Source organism: Nerophis lumbriciformis, linkage group LG06, assembly GCF_033978685.3.
Source record: "Nerophis lumbriciformis linkage group LG06, RoL_Nlum_v2.1, whole genome shotgun sequence".
NCBI lineage: Eukaryota > Metazoa > Chordata > Actinopteri > Syngnathiformes > Syngnathidae > Nerophis > Nerophis lumbriciformis.
Window position 1 is genome coordinate 20,852,806 of NC_084553.2, and position 13,605 is coordinate 20,866,410.

The following is a 13,605-nucleotide window of genomic DNA, read 5'->3' on the forward strand; positions in this document are numbered from 1 at the left end:
CAAATTATTCAGATTATTTCCAATGTATATTATTTTCACAGCACTGAATGAAACGTCAATTTTACACACGCCAATGCAGTTGTGGGATGTTCCAAATAAGTGATGATGAGCATTCCTCAACTTTCTCAGTCTTTTTTGCCACTTGTGCTAGCTTTTTTGAAACATATTGTCGGCATCAAATTCAAAATGAGCGAATACTTGCAAAAAATAACAAAGTTAACGTTAAGTATCTTGTCTTTGCAGTCTATTCAATTGAATATAGGTTGAGAAGGATTTGCAAATCATTGTATTCTGTTTTTATTTACGATTTACACAACGTGCCGATTTCACTGGTTTTGGGTTTTATACAAAAACTGCTGCGACTAAATCCTTGTGTTGATTAAAACATTTAATTAAATTAATGCCATTGCTTGTCTCACAAGTCATTAATGACGACCGCAACCTTGCACAAAATAAAACTGAAAATAACCCACAAAGTCAGATACAATGCAGTAAAACATCAGACGAGAAGTGACGGTACAAGCAAACGAGTCGTAGCGTGAATGATCGGTGAGAATGCAGGCCAGGTAGGGGGAATCGAACCCAAGTCCATCACTGTACAAATGGACTATTGTGATTCAACTTTTAAAACATATACTTTATTGTTTTTTAATTTGAAGCCATATGTATGGCAGATGTATGAGGTGAACTCCATAAGCAGCCTGAACACAAGTGAGTAATACTGAGCAGAGGTAGTATGTTGTGGTCTGAAAACTTTTATACAATCCCAGTCTCAGTTTTCAGAGGTGGAGATCTAACTGGAGCACTGGAGAAACTTCCATGAGAACCAATAAGAGAATTAAATACTACATTTTTTCAAGCACTACTTCATTTCTCTGCAAATATTACTTTTTAAAGTCACACTTTAGGCTGGAGCCTACCTAAATGTGCAGCTTGCCAGTCAATCACAAGGATGAAGAAGGTGTTTCTAGATGTGTCACACTCATGACACAAGTGGAAATATGTTTCTTTCTTAATGCTGGTGATCCATTCTAAAAATCCATTTCCAGTTACTTATTTTATGGTTTAGTATTGATGTTTCTGTTTTGGTAGTCTGACCATATTCCCTGTTGTCGCCTTTCTGCCAGTTTAGTTGCTCCTTTCCAGCTAACACCTTTTGCCTAAGGTTTTCCATGTAGTAGCTGGTTGTTAGCCGTTTTTAGTTCCATGTCACCAGGTAATACCTGATTTAGTTTATTTTTTGCATTGTGGATTATTGTACTTTTATGTGAGAAGTATGTTCAAAATGTAATTGAAGCCAATTCTACTCTACATACCGGGCAGGGTCCAAACATACACAACACATTACATTGTTTCAAATTGCAACTCAGATATGAAAGTCAGAATGAAATATATTCGGTGTTTACTTGGTTATTGCTTATGTGTGGGTTGCCGAATGTAAAAGCTCAGTAAAAATGTTAACTAAATCTAAATGTTAAATCTAAATGTTAAATTTAAACCTAAATCTTAAATCTAAATGTAAAATTTAAACTTAAATCTTGAATTTAAATCTAAATGTTAAATCCAAATCCAAATGTTAAATCTATATATATATATATTAAATCAACTACTCCTACTTTACTAACGGGTGGCAGCAGCTACAAGTAGGAATCGCTAGGGGGTGCACTATGTCACCAATCCTGTTTGTGGCAGCCTTTGAAATAATCCTCCTCGGGGAAAAACAAATGGTTGGAGGACTCAGACTACCAATCTGGCCAGAGATTTACCCCCATTGAGAAGCTACATTGACGACGTCACCAGCCTCCTTCAGACATCTTGATGGCTCAAAAGAATGAATGAGTTGATGGCCTGGGCAAGAATGAAGATCAAGCCCACCAAGTCACGTAGCTTGTCAATCAGGAAGGGAGTCAGAGATTACTTCACCACCTTTGCCATTGGGGGAGAGAAAATCCCTCTCTTGTCCGAACAACCTATCAAAAGCCTGGGGAGGCAGTACACCGCAGAATAGTCAGACACACATATGGGAGAACTATCATGAAGCAGCTAGCGGATGGTCTGGCAAGAATCGATCAACGCCAACTCCCTGGGAAGTACAAGGTATGGTGTTGTGGCCACTGAAAATGAGCGAGATCCCATCGACCACCGCAAGTAAGATGATAGAAAAGTCAACTCATTCATCAGAAAGTGGCTGCGTCTGCAAGGGTGCCCTTCTGAAACAGGTCTCAGAACATACTGCAACTGCCACTACAGTCTATCAGATAGGGCTACATGCAAGAAAAGACCAGGCTGGTTTTAAATCTAAGATAGTGCGCTAATCAATCAATAAGGAGCCATCGCTAGGTTGCAACACAGAGAGATTGTTGGCAGAGTCGAGGTAGAAAATGCAGGACTGGGATGAGGGGAGGCGCCTCGGTTTTGGTCAAAAGCCAACCACAAGGAGAAGAAGGAGATGGTGATGGCAGAGGTGACAAAATGGACAAAGAGTGCTATAAGTTCAAGGCTGGGTCACAGTGTCGACAGGTAAGCTTGACAACCTGGGAGAGAGTTACCAACCGGAACATCAGCTGGTCAGAACTATGGAAAATTCCACAGGCAAGGCTTAGCTTTCTAATTCAGTCAACCTATGACACACTTCACTGCCCTCGCAACCTCCACCAGTGGTTTGGAAACAAGGAATGTTGTTATCTTTGCAAAACCCGGAACGCAAGATAGCACATCCTGTCAGGCTGTAAGATCGCAATCTCTCAGGGGCGCTACAGATGGCGCCACAATCAGGTTCTGAGGAAACTAGTCAAAGTGCTATAGAGGTGTCACCAAGACAACAAGAAGTCACCACCAGCAGAGTACCACACCAACTTTGTCAGATACACCAGATCAAGTAAAACATCAAAACCTTTTTCCCCTGGTCATCGACCTCAACTGACGATTCCACATGAGGAAGGGATTGAGGCTGCATTCGAGAGGAAGATGGCAAAATACACTGAGCTGGCCGCCGAGTGCAGAGAGGCTGACTGGAAGACCACCATCTACCTAGTTGAGGTTGGATGCCGAGGCTTTGTGGTAATGTCAACTCCACTTCTCTTGAGGGACACAGTAGTGACCGGAGGGAAGATGAAGAGGACACTAAAAGACCTGGCAGAGAAGGCGGAAAAAGGCAGCCTTTGGCTCTGGTTGAGAAGGAAAGGACACGTGTTGGGGAAAGCTGCTCGGAAACGTTTTAGGATGAAATGGGCACTAGAGGAGGTGCGGCAGGCAGAAATGCCCAGCAATAAATTCCACGTACCTGTATGTTTACTACTACTACTACAACTACATATTTTTACTGCAGAAGAAGGAACCATGACAGATGCATATTGACAAATGAATGCCAATAAAGTTGCATATATTTAAAAATGTTAGCTCTAATCAAGTGAGTGTGCATTATGTGTTGCATAAAGATATATTTGAAAAAAGACAATCAAACACCTGGTCGCTTCACTTCTGGGTTTGACAATGAATGGAATTGATTCCCTCACCGAGACAGTGTGTATGAATAAACCTACAGTATTTCTATTTGTATGTGTTTTTCATCATTTTGCTGTGCTGTTACTTCATGATTGTGTCACATATGAACATTGCTTTGCTGTAAACAATGCCTAGTGATTCCAAATTTTACGTTTGCTGGATCGGTCCTAAAAGGGAAGCATGGCCTTGCCACGTTTGTCCATAAGGAGCTTAGATAGACCATTGTCGATCAATCTTCAAGTGGATCGGCAATTGAGAGGTTATGCGTGGACATTGATGGCGTAAAATTGTCAAAGTCTATAAGCAACCGACCTTGCGACTAACACCAGCAGCCATCCTGGTGTTTCCAGACCCCAGTATCTATGCTGGCGACTTCAATTGCCAGCACACAAACTGGGGCTACAGTTCCACCAGTCCAGATGGGGAATGTTTGGTTGACTGGGCAACCAAGAGCACCCTTGTATTGTTACATAACCCCAAGGATGCCCGCAACTTCTTCTCTGGTCGCTGGAACACCGGAACTACAGACCGTGCTGGGATGCGGAGTGAGAGCCTCTACCAGGCCTTTTTGAAGGCCCCGCAGGGCGAAGCATCAGGCACTGCTGCTTCTGTACTGCATACTCGACTTGATGAAAAGTGAAGAGAGCTTTGGTCAGAGGCTGTCAACACCATCGACCTCACGCACAATATAGTCAACAACCTGACTGGCAGATCCAGACGATTGCATCGTCCATGCCCCATCTCTGCGAACTCTTTTGTATCGCAATTGGTAAATAATGGGTTCTATGGAACAAAACATCGCAAATCAGCCGAACTTGTGAACAAGGAGGTGGCTGTACTCTGGAGGATCCCTACACCCACTGGTGAAACAATCTCTGAAGATTTTAGTCCAGAGGAGTTTGCCAGTGTCTTCCACTTGCTTAAGTCTGGAAAAGCTCCGGGGCCTGATTCAATCTGCCCAGAGCTGATAATCCATGCCGGAGCTGTTCTAAAGTCCTGGCTAAATAAGGTCATATCTCCCTGCATGTGCACATTCAAGCTTCCAAAAATCTGGAGAAGAGCATTAATGGTCACCATCCCAAAGCCGATGAAGCCACTAGAGAATCCAAAGAGTTATAGACCTATCTCTCTTTTGTGTATCCCTTTCTAAATTCTGGAGAGACTGATCTACGCTTGTGTCGAACCCATTATCGATCCACTGCTCCCTCAAGAGCAAGCTGGATTTCGGCATGGAAGATCAAGTTACTCTCCTGACTCAAGAAATTGAGGACAGCTTCTCAGCCAAGAATAAAGCAGGTGCTATGTTTGTTGATCTTACAGCAGCCTATGATACCGTTTGGCACTGTGGCCTTACCTAACCTTTTGCGGCGACTGCCGGACAGGCATATGGTCTCTTTAAACATGGAACTCGTCTAAAACCGCAGTTTCACCCTTACCAATGGTGATGGCCCCAAAAGCAGGTTGGAAATGGCATCCCTTAGGGATCAGTCCTGGCTCCCCTCTTATTTAACATCTACGTATATGATCTTTCAGGAACAACTGCCAAAAAGTTCATATGCAGACGACTTGTCAATTATGCATTATGCAAAACTGGCAGGAGTTAGAGGGTTCTTTTACCCAGGACAGGGTGACTTTATCCACTTATCTCCAGAAATGGAAGTTGAAGCTCAGTGTAACCAAAACGTTGATGGCAGCCTTCCACGTTTACAACAGGGAGGCACAACGTGAGCTTAACATCCCTGTTGATGGACGTCCTCTACCCTTTTCTGCCGAACCAACATATCTCGGCATTAAGTTGGACAGGGCACTCACGTTTCGCCGACACATGGAGTCACTGCGCAAAAGGCTAACAACATGCTTTGGGCTTTTGAGACGACTGGCTGGATCTAAATGGTAAATGGGTTATACTTGTATAGCGCTTTTCTACCTTCAAGGTACTCAAAGCGCTTTGACACTATTTCCACATTCACACACTGATGGCGGGAGCTGCCATGCAAGGCCCTAGCCACGACCCATTAGGAGCAAGGGTGAAGTGTCTTGCTCAAGGACACAACGGACGTGACGAGGTTGGTAGAAGGTGGGGATTGAACCAGGAACCCTCAGGTTGCTGGCAAGGCCACTCTTCCAACCGCGCCACGCCGTCTAGCTGGGGTGCTGGCTGTGTTACACTTTGTACAGCTACCCTTGCCTTGGTCCACTCTGCCGCTGAGTACTGCACACCTGCTTGGTGTCGTAGTGCTCACACTCGTCTCATAGATAAACCGAATAACAACGCTTTGCATTTAGTGACTGGATGCCTGCGTCCCACACCAACGGACAGCCTTTCCATCTTAGCTGGTAGTCAACAATCTGAGCTTTGTCGCAAGAGAGCCACACTGTCTCTAGCATGCCGAGCACTGGAGCCTGGGCACCTTCTTCATGATCGGCATATGTCTCCTCCTCTTAGAGGACACCGGCAGCTTAAATCGAGACACCCATTTGTCCCTGCTGCATTGGAATTGCTAAATGACTTTAACCAGTCAAACGGCAGTGTAGCAAACTGGGTGGACTACAAATGGAACATGGAATGGCGGGGAAACTCTTCCAGACTCCATGGTTACATCCCTGAGGCCAGTACATCACAACCGGGAATATGCTTTTCAGGCCTGCTTGGGTCAGGCTTAATCGCCTTTGTACTGGCGTCAGCCTCTTCCACTCAACTATGTGCAAATGGGGTATGGCTTCATCTGCGTACTGTGAGTGTGGTGCAGAGGAGCAGACTGCAGACCACATCATAACATCCTGTCCCATATACCGCCATCCTAATGGGAATCGTGGTCTGGCAGCTGTGGACGAGAGCTTGGTCAATTGGCTGTTAAACACTTGTCCCAACTGTATAGTGGTTACACGTCTAATTACCATCTTTATCCAAACGAAGAACAACAATGCAATCACTGTCATGCATGTTGCTGCAGCAGTAGTTCACACGCTCGCTTTTGATCTGTTCGAAAGCATATGTCTTATTGAGCGCTAAATTGTGAGTGTGAAGTCATCATTTGGTCAGAGGTTCATATCCGGCGCAAGCCGATATCCTTCTTTCAATATGTTACTTTTCCATCTTCATTCCTGCTCCTTGCAGGATGACACAGCAGACAGCAGAGTCTGAGTTGTGGGCGCGTCTTGACTCGCTGAGAAGTGTGCTTAAAAAGTAAGTAAGATTAAGGAACATTTTAATTCACACTTACTATGATCATGTTATTACCATTTAGCTCACATCCATCCATCCATTTTCTACCGCTTGTCCCTTTCGGGTCGCGGGGGGTGTTGAAGCCTATCTCAGCTGCATTCGGGCGGAAGGCGGAGTACACTTTGGACAAGTCGCCACCTCATCACAGGGCCAACACAGATAGACAGACAACATTCATACTCACATTCACACACTAGTGCCAATTTAGTGTTGCCAATCAACCTATCCCCAGGTGCATGTCTTTGGAGGTGGGAGGAAGTCAGAGTACCCGGAGGGAACTGACACAGTCACGGGGAGAACATGCAAACTCCAATTAAGACATATTCTTAGGAACAGATTCAAAGCGAGTGTATCAAAAGACTGCTACAGCAACTTGACATGACATGTTTACAGCAAACTAATGTTCATATGTGACACAAATATGAAGTAACAGCGTAGCGCAGTGGAATGATGAAAGACACATACAAATAGAAATAGGTGTATACATGCAGACTGCCTCTGTGTAAGAATCCATCCCATTCAGTGTCAAACGTGAAAGTGAAGCAATGTATGTGAGCTTCTTGTCTTTATGCAACACACCATGAAAACTCACACATTTGGAGCTAACAATTTAAAAAATATGCAACTTTATTGGCATATGTCATGTTTCCATCTTCTGCAGTAAGAAGTGGCTTGCACTGACAAGCGGCGATGGCAGCTGAGAGGCCTCGGACTGGTGGGAAATTTATATTCTATAAATATTCATTTTAACACTTGGCAAGAGATTTAGTGCTCACATTTAGGTTTAGAATTTAGATTTAACATTTAGGTTTAGAAATTAACATTTCACGCTCACATTTAGATTTAAGTTTTACATTTCAGATTTACATTTAAGAGATAGAGTTAACATTTAGGTTTAGAAATTAACATTTAGATTTAAGTTTTACAAGCACCCCCGCGACCCCGAGTGGGACAAGCGGTAGAAAATTAAATTTGACATTTAGGTTTAGATTTACTATTTATATTTAAATTTGACATTTAGGTTAAGATTTAACATTTAGTGCTCACATTTAGTTTTAAGATTTAGATTTAACATTAAGACTTATATTTAACATTTATATTTAGTTCCAACATTTAGATTTAGAATTACAATTCAGGTTTAATTTTAAGTTTTAGATTTAACATTTAGATTTAGATTTAACATTTAGATATAATATTTATAGTCAACAGTTAATTTAAACTTAAATGAAACGAAAATTAGCTAAATGTAGGAAAAGTGTGCTAAATGTGAGAAATATATCTGCTCAAAAAGTGTTTACATTTGGTACGCAATTCTTATCACCTTACATTGAAAATATGAATTTGCATTTTAAATGCTGTTTAGCTCAGAAATGTTGTTGAGTGATTTATTATAAGAAGGTCTTCCAGCGCTGCTGCTATCTCTCCATCTTCATTCCAACAACAATAACAACATCTATTAAGACAAAATGCCATCAAACAGTGGATCAAAGCATGCAACATTAGAGCAGACACATTAATCCTTCGCGTTCCAAATATAAGTCGTCCCTGTTGCTATACTTATGGTGTAAACTTACCATGTATACTTTCCAGAAAACACCGTCATGCAGTCATGATACAACATCTTTTACTGTTAATGAGGAACAGTTAACAACAAAAAAGGTGTAAACTATTACCATGCACAGGTTAGCACAGGTCAGTTAGCACAGACACACAAACAATATTTCCATGACAATTTTAGATGCATGCAGTAAAGGCAGGAGTATTTTTCTGATTCTTCCATCCATCCATCCATTTTCTACAGCTTGTCTTCATTAGGGTCACAGGTAAGCTGGTCCCCAGATTTTTATGCAAAAAACCGAACCACATATCTTCATTTAACTTTGCAAGCTATCAACAAAATGAAATGTCAGCAAAACAAGTATGTTTGTCAAATGAAAGTGAAGCAATCATGCACTAACTATGCAAGCCAACCTTCATCTGTATTCTTTTCCACCAGGCCTGGACCGTCTTCCATCAGGAAGTTATCAACTTGAGTTGAACCACTTAGAGTAGAGGCATGGTTTTGAAAGCTGAGTGTTTTTAATAGCAATCATAATGTGTTTTTGTGATTGATATGGAGTATTAGGAGTTTAGAGGACATAGGTTAGGTTGTCCAATATGTTTTTCAGAAAAATCTATCTTTAAATTACAGTAGTGCCTAATCTTATAAGATTAATTGGTTCTATGACCCAGCTCGTAACTCAAAACACTCTTATCTCGAATCAATGTTATACTTTGAAATTAATTTAATTGGTGCTTGGCCCCCAAAACAGCACAACTTTTAACATGTAACATACCTGTTAAATTAAAAACACACTTTTGAATAACATTGTTTTAAAAACAATAGAAGATAAAGTACTACAAACAACTACAGTAGTTTTATGAAGTACAACATAAAATAATCAGCTTCTCCATATTTTATTGGATACATGTCCGCCGTTTAGATATTATTTTAACGTCCCTGGCTGGCATTTACGACTCATTCGCCTCGTCGACTACATGCTTGGTCATGTTTTAATTATTTTTTTTTTTTCATTCAAATAATATCATCCTCTTCTTCTTCTCAGCACTGTCCTTCACACTCACTTCCTTCCTTCCCTTAGTTGGAAAAACAAAGTTATGTCGCCCTTCAGCTATGAGCTAATACGAGCAAGTAAGACCAGATGTTATTGGTAGATCGTACAGGGTTCACTGTGACCTTCGCCTCACCAACTAGCGGTGAAGAGGCGTTTAACTAGAATCTTTGCTTACAACTTAAAGCATAGCAATTAGCCAGTTAAGTAAGTTGAAGCACCTGTAAGTCGAGGTAACACTGTAACTAGTTTGGCGGTATGGACTGAAAATCACAATGGGACTATATATTGAGTTTTTACCTAATCCCATTTTAAATTTGACAATGATACTGCAAAATCTAGTATTTTACACAGCATTTTATAAAGATGATTCATTTGGAAACAATTGGTTAAAGTAATTTGTCTTTCCAGATTCTACAGTTATAAATGTATCCTGGAATACTGTACACCAGTGGTTCTCAAACTCAGAAAACATTTGGCTCTCCAAGTACCACCATAATGACCAACATTAGAATGCAGTAGCATAGTAGGCCTAAGTATTCATTAAAAAACAACTCAGAGGTTTTATTTAACAAGTATATTTAATATGTTTGGCCACTGTAACATTACATTATATTCACACACAGTTACACTGTGTGTGAAAATAGGAAAACAAAACACTGTACTTTTATTAAATGATTATTTGGTGTTGGTGCCCGTGTACTACTAGTGGTACACGAACCACAGTTTCAGAATCTCTGATGTACATTGTTAAATTCTCAACAACCAAAGCTTCCAATGAGGTATAACACACCTAGGCATGCAAACAGAGAGCAATTTTATCCCAAACACCGTAAAACTGCAAACGTTAAAGAGTAGGACCACTACTGGCAACCTGCGTTAATAATAATAAATAAAGTTGGTATGGTAATAAAACTATACTCAGCCAGCAAACAGTTCAGACTGATTCAACTGTGCCCTCTGCTAGTTACAGCCAAGTAGTACATTGTCATTCAAACACACATTAGTGCAAACCATACTTGCCAACCGAGAGACCTCCAAATTCGGGCATGTGGGCGGGGTTGGGGGGGCGGGGTTGAGGGGGTAGCGGGGGGTGTATATATTTTCAAGTATTTCTTATATATATATATAAATAATCCGTTCATGAATGAGTATATCCGTTCGACCACCGTGTTCAATGGAAAAGTCTGATCTACAAAATTTGCAGGCAGCATAACCTTTCCCCTTCGAGCTGTCCTGGATGAACTGAAATTATTTTTTCCAATCATTTTGGAACTTGCAAGCGTACTTCTTCTTCTTACTTATCGTCGCCATGTCTCTTCTTCGTTCTTCTGCTTCGTCTCTGTTATGTTTTTGGACATTACTACTTGCCGTAGTTTTGAAGCAATGCATGATGGGAATCCGGATGTTGTGTGTCAGTGTATTAACGTGCTGGCTGGAATAAACACACACTGAGAAATAGCTCCGTGCCTGCCTACTTTATGGGTTATAGATAAACCTATGGATAACTGAGACATATATAATAGTCTCCTTTTCAGGTGAGAGAGGATGCCAAAGGCAGTGCCTTTAAGGCACGCCCCCAATATTGTTGTCCGGGTGGAAATCGGTAGAAATTCGAGAGCATGGTTGCCCCGGGAGATTTTCGGGAGGGGCACTGAAATTCGGGAGTCTCGCGGGAAAATCGGGAGGGTTGGTAAGTATGGTGCAAACAGGATGTTAGTGACAGGCCTCCATGTTGCTAGTGTAGATTAAAAGCAAAATAAGGTGTTACAGTCAGTCTGAGTCTTACCTCGCTTGGAGGATTGGCTTGGCCAATCAGAGGACTGACAACTATCTACTGTAAGAACAAAGGATGATGAGAGTATCAAACTTCAGCAAACAGCAGCTAACATATAGATCTATGTTATAGATACATATTTGATAATGTTTGTTAGGAATCCCAGCTACTAGAATATTCATCCATCCATCCATTTTGTGACTATTACAGCTCTTTGTTGCCTATTACGACAAAATATTACAAAAGAGTATTATGCAGAATTGTCTGCTAAAACGTTGTTCTACTTCTTACTCAGGTGAGGATACCATGAAGTTAATCTTAAACAACATGCACACACATCTGACAGGATATTGTGTGAGTTACACAACTTTTGTTCAAATATTCCGTCATGTGATCCGTGCACTGATTACAACACAACAATTATTGAACGTGTTTAGTGCATACAGTTCTGCACACATTGATGCAGACAAACACATGCTAGTGTTCCGTGTGCTAAACGTGATGCAACATGCAGATGGCTGACTTCAAGTGTGACGCTAAGCATGACAAGAAGCATGCGTGCATGAAAATGCAGGTAAGAGGACGACAGGAAGACAGATTGAGATGTCAGAATCACATCCAGGTGTTTTTTTTTGTGGCGGTGACTTGTTCGTATAATAGTTGACCAAAGTTACTAGTGGAATTCGTCATACTATACCGGTGCTACTCGATCTTTGCATTTCATAGTGAGGATTTTTGGGTAAGATTATAAGACCTTTTTAACGCATTAGAAAATAAAATGTCTCCCAACTTTTGAACTGGTCCTGAACATACAGCATTTGCAAGTTCACCCTCATGAATATGACAGTACATCATATGGTAGCTTTAATGTAACAAAGAGACAAAGGATACAAATACCATTAAAAAATTACCCTGACCAATCGTAACAGAGTAGGCGTGGTCAAGGACGAGGCTGCGGAATCTGAACTTGTCGGCCAAAAAGAGAAGAATGCAAACTAAAGCCCAATGCCAATACACCCCCTCACTCACTACCGCGAGCCCTCAAAATGGTTAAAGTGTCCGCCCTGAGATCGGTAGGTCGTGAGTCATACCAAAGACTAGACAAATGGGACCAATTACCTTCTTGCTTGGCACTTTGGAATTGGGGGTTAAATCACCAAAAATGATTCCCGGGCGTGGCCACCGCTGCGGCTCACTGCTCCCCTCACCTCCCAGGGGGTGAACAAGGGGATGGGTCAAATGCAGAGGTTAATTTCACCACACCTAGTTTGTGTGTGACTATCAGAGTCACTTTAACTTGAACTTTAAGAATTAGGACACCACTTGCTACGTCACGGCATAGTTTACGTTGGGGCACTTGAGCGACTACTTAGTTATGTTTGCACATACGTCCCACCTCGAGTTGCCCTGACACCAATATTTTGGTACCAAAAATGTATATCGCTATGTATTTCAATGATTTTTTATACTTTTCAAAATAAAAGGGAACACAAAAAATGTAATTATTGGTTTCATTTTAACAGAACATTTATGATAAAACATGTTTTTCATTTTCAATTTTAAAAGATTGGAATCAAAATTAGAAGGCGCATTAAACAAGTTTTTTTTTATTGCACTCAAAGAACAATTTACAATTATTTTACATATAAAATAAAGCCTGCCATAATCTAGAATTAGTTTAGATTAGAATAGAAAGCTTTATTGACATTGTATTAAATGCTTCATGATTTATGGTTGCCAATTTTGATCTGTGCTTTAAGACAAATACAATCATTAGTAAATACTGAAAACAATAAAGCTAAAAGTACACAGACTAGACAAGTATCATGTAAAACACACATTGTAGAAAATAAAACACAAATGAAATAGTGGGAATTTGTTACGAAATTCAGTCAATTCACTTGCATTATTTTACATTTTGTGGGCAGTTTGGACTGCACTAATACATTTCAACAAGCCAACCAGCTGTATGTGTGTCTCGTATCTACTATATATGTGCACCAGGGAAGTTGTTAACTATATTACTGCCACACTTTAAACTCCTTGTGTAGGTCTGGTTGTTATATAAACCTACATTTTAAACAAAAAGTGATAATGCTGTATTGACACATTTGGCGAGGCATGTTCCGTGTTTAAAGAGTCATCTTTGATTGTTCCGAAGCTCAAATACTTTCATATTTCTTTTCACGCCTTTTTATTACCCAGTAGAATTGTCGTTTTATTGGTCATGATTACTTTGGATGCTTTTTCTGAATGTATGTACTCGGTTTGTGCATTTCGACACACGAATGTGCCGCACCTCGGCTCAGCAACGCCTCCGCCGCACCGCAGCACATGTGGATGAAAATTAACTACGAGTGTTTTCCAAAGGCAGAAGTAACTTTTTTAATTCACTACTACCACGGTACTTTATTAGTAGCGGTGTACCGTACAACCATATAGTCCCACCATTACACAACACACCGACAGCAATGAAGTTAACTGCT

General features: G+C 40.9%; 1 protein-coding gene across 7 annotated transcripts in view; it reads right to left on the bottom strand.

The window, feature by feature from the left end:
• The window catches only part of LOC133608567 (serine/threonine-protein kinase BRSK2-like), a 217,136-nt gene that overhangs the window by 30,505 nt on the left and 173,026 nt on the right, over positions 1 to 13,605 (bottom strand). The gene's annotated exons all lie outside the window — the stretch shown is intronic.